Raw genomic sequence first — 3866 nt, forward strand, 5'->3', positions numbered from 1 at the left:
CCGGAAGGCAGCACCTTCCTTCCCGTCCGGCCGAAAGTGTGAAAACAGCCACAGTCCCTCCTTCTAGCACTAGGGCCCGCCCTCAAGCTCCGCCAGCCTATAGGAACGGGCCTACCTCGGAAGGAGCCACTCAGATCCCCAAGAGGCGGGGCGTCTTGCCTACCTCTTAAAGGGACAGTGCGAGTACGCGAAGCCGCTGCGGCGAGGGAAATCCGCCGCGAGCCTTTCCTGGAAGCCTGTTGGACGCCGGCGCGGGCGCTGAGGACGCCAGGCGTGGTGACCTCTGGCTACCTGACGAGGAAGGAAGGACGAGGAGACCCTCCCTCGGGAGGACGCGTCTCCGTCGCGTGCGACGCCGCCTGGACTTCCCGGATCAAGCGCACTGGCGTTTACCGGCGCCGGCAGGGCCGCAAGCACCGCTGACAGCAGTGCGGGCGGTTTTCCCTGCTCCGGTGTCGCAGGGGAAGAAGCCCAGGCTGTCGCCAGGGAAGGTCAGAGCCGGCACGCCAGGGTTTGAGCCGCCCCTCCCCCACCTCCATCTGCCCAGTTCTTCCAGGCCACTTCCTCCAGAAAGCCTTTCCTGGTTGCCCCGTGGTAGCGGTGCTGTGGGTAGCCACCAGTGGCGGCTCTCTTCGTGCTAGCCCGCCCGCCTCTGGCTCCTCTCCCACCAGCCCTGCGTTGGCCAGGCTCAAGCCACAGGGTTTCGGTTTCTGTTCCTTGGGAGTACGCAGCTGCTCCACCTCCTAGAGAGCTTTCTGGACACCTGGCTGGAGCAGAGCCCTGTCCCATGCCCTCCCCAGGCAGAGCAGCAGCCTGTCCTCACCTCCTGGCTTCTCAGCACTGCGAAGGCACCGTCCTAGGGATGGTGTTCCCTGCCACCCCCGAACCGCAAGGCACCCAGTTCTGAGATCTGCCCAGATCTAGGCCCTGTGTCAACATGCCAGTTCTGCCTCCCGCCCCCTGGTGACCATGTGGACCTGGCTGTCCAGGGCACTCAGCCTGGACACGGGCAGGTGTGCACTGTCCTGGTTGTGGTCTCTGTGCCCACCCCAGAGGCTGGGTGAGCCTTCCCACCCTGGGGACCACGCAGCCCTTGTTCATGCATAGGCAGACAGCCCCGTCCCCCCTCCGCCTCCATGGGGCTCATGGCACCTGGCCTTGGGGACCAGAGACTGGCCGGAAGGGGCACGAGGTGCTTCTCCAGGACTGCCTGGGGTGGAGAGCTGCCTGGCCGGCAGGCCGCTGGGATACACCTGGGAGGGCATCCCCAACCTTGCTGACACCCCGGCCTGACACCCCCAGGCAAAACAGGTCCTTGGCCACTTGCAGCCACCCTGCCCAAGCCAGGAGACCCTCCTGGAGGTGAATATGGGAGTGGAGGGCTCCAATACCCACCTGCAGTTAGTCCCCACGGGGCTCGGCCCCAGGGCGCTCTCGCCGGGTTTCTCAACATGCAGAGTGAGCTCTTCCTGGGCTGTGCTGTGCCACAGGGGGAGAGGCAGTGCTTGTCACTGCAGGGTCCCCCGCACAGGCCCCAGGGCTGGCATGGAGTTCAGTAAATGGCAGAGTGACGAACACACCTCTGGCTCTCACCCCTTGCCGACCCCAGCTCAGGTGGCTGTCCCCTCTGAGCTGTGGCTGAGAGTGGGAGAATGGGCCCGTCGGAGCGGGGTGAGAGGACTCCCTGGGGAGCAGGCCAGGCCAGTGGCAAGGCCTCCCATCAGGAGCAGCGCAGAGCAGCGTAAGAGCTCACCCGGGCTGTGTGGACACCGGGCTGGCAGAGCCCCACGCGACCTCGGTCACCGTGCGTCAGCAAAGTGGCGAGTGGGGACCCACTGCCCACCTCATGGCATCAGGACACCAGGCCAGTGGGGGGGGGCGCACTGACTCCGTCTGTGCATGCCCCACAGGCTGCGCCCACATGCGACGCCGGTTCGAGTCCCAGTCCAGTCTATAGGCTGGGCCTGGGGTGTGTGCCAACAGCCCTGGCTGGGAGGCTGAGGCAGGACTACCCTGACACAGTGAGGTGCTGCTGTAAAGTAAGCACATACCACAAAACAGGGCCCCGTACCAGAGAAAATGGCGGGGCCGCCACCCCCGAAGACCACGCAAGGGCCAGCCCCCCACCCCCATGTAGTTCACCACGCTGACTCTGAAACAGTGGGTGGCTGCAGCTGCTGTGGCACCCAGATCTGTCCTGTCCCAGGGTTCGCAGCCCACCACAGGACCCTCCCGGCTCTCCCTCCGTTGCCATCCCCTCGGGGTCTGAGGGCCTTCGCAGCTGCCACCTACACCATGGCGCTGCTTCACTCTCTCCTGGTGACTGCCCACCAGGCTGCAGGAGCGAAAGGTGACACCAGAGAGGAGGAGCCAGGGGCAGGAACACCCCGCAGGGCGTGGGCGTGCTGTGACCACTCCCCTCCAGTGCTGTGCTGGCGGGATCTGGGGCACTCACACCCGCTGGGGCTGGGGCTTGAACCAGTCAGCCGTAGACCCTGGCCCCCTTAACCACTGGGCTGAGTCGGCCTTCTCTATTTCATTCTTTCAGTTGCTAATGACAATAAACACCAGAGACGGGTCATGTACGAGTTTATTCAGCTCACAACCTGGAGGCCCGGCCCGCAGAGGCCATGGCTGGCTGTCACCGCAAGGTGGCAGGAAGGAGGGCCATGTCGGTGTGTCTCTGTCCCATTCCCTTATAACCCCCACGACTCAGCAAGGGCCACCCTGATCACTCGGTCACCCCCAAAGGCCCCACCTTCCACACCAGGGGGTAGTAGGCTTCCTGTTCACCCCCTCACAGACAAGTCTCAGCACGAGAATTTGGGGGACACAGTCCAGGCCCTGAAGGAACAGACAGCCCACACGCTGTCACAGGGCAAGCGATGCCTCGCGGGGCGGTCTGGGCTCAAGGCTGCACACCCCAGCTCTGGGAACCTGCCAGGGCACGCGGGCTCCAACTTTGGGAGCAGGAACTTGAGTCCCGGCCACTGGACCCACAGCCCTGTGAGGTGAGAGGCACCATATGCAGTTCGTGGCCAGCCCTGCAGGAAGCCCAGTGGGACCCCTGGCTCTCTCGGCAAGGCCAGGCTACGTCTGCAGCAGAGAATCACGCACTGTCCCCAGAGCAGGGGCAGACAGGCCAGCACCCTGCGACCCCCAAACAGCCTTCGGATGTTCCAATCCTCCCCATGGCTCAGGCCTTACCCTGGTCCTCATCCGGAGACGCCTGCCTGCTGCCTTAAGGGGCCGGTTAAGACGGACGCAGTGCCCAGTCCCAGCTGCCCTGCTGGGGGAGAGCCGGTGCTGCCTCCCACCCTGCCCATCCGTGAACAGGCGGCCGGAGGATCTGCAAAGCCCGGCCGCCTTTCTCCGGCTGACTCCTCCCCGTGGTCTTTCATGGCCTCGGGGCACAGCCCCGACTCCTTAGGCAGACTCAGCGCAGCAGCAGCAGAACCACCCGCGCACCTCTGCCCGGATGCGCCCTGCCTGCATCGCTGCTCCCTCCAGCGGGTGTTCGAACCGAGCGGCGAAGCTCCAGGGGAGGAGCCTGTCCACTCGCGGCAGCAGCCAGGCTCTAGCCTCTGCCCTCGGCTGCAAAGCGGCGACAGAGCAAGGGCAGGCCCTGGCAGCGACCAGCCCAGACCCCTGCTCTCTCCCACGCGGCGGGGCGAAGAGCAGAGGCCGCCTCCGCCCGGGGAGCCGCACTAGGGCGACGGGGCGGGGCCGCAGCCTTTGACCCGCCCCCTGCGCCCGCTCGACGCAAATAGTCACCAGCGTCGTGACGTCGGCTCCTCCCCGCGCTTCCCGGGCTCGGCCGGGTCACGTGAGCCACTTTTCGCGCGAAACGTGGTGGCTGCCGGCTT

At 65.7% G+C, this 3866-nt stretch overlaps 1 protein-coding gene across 1 annotated transcript in view; it reads left to right on the forward strand.

The window, feature by feature from the left end:
• Positions 1-235: 235 nt before the first annotated feature.
• Positions 236-3866, forward strand: part of MCM2 (minichromosome maintenance complex component 2) — a gene marked incomplete in the record, with an annotated part of 13383 nt that continues 9752 nt past the window's right edge. The window contains 1 exon segment of the mRNA XM_027768821.1: positions 236-491.

The sequence above is a fragment of the Tupaia chinensis genome, unplaced genomic scaffold (assembly GCF_000334495.1).
Source record: "Tupaia chinensis unplaced genomic scaffold, TupChi_1.0 Scaffold147500_2, whole genome shotgun sequence".
Taxonomy (NCBI): domain Eukaryota; kingdom Metazoa; phylum Chordata; class Mammalia; order Scandentia; family Tupaiidae; genus Tupaia; species Tupaia belangeri.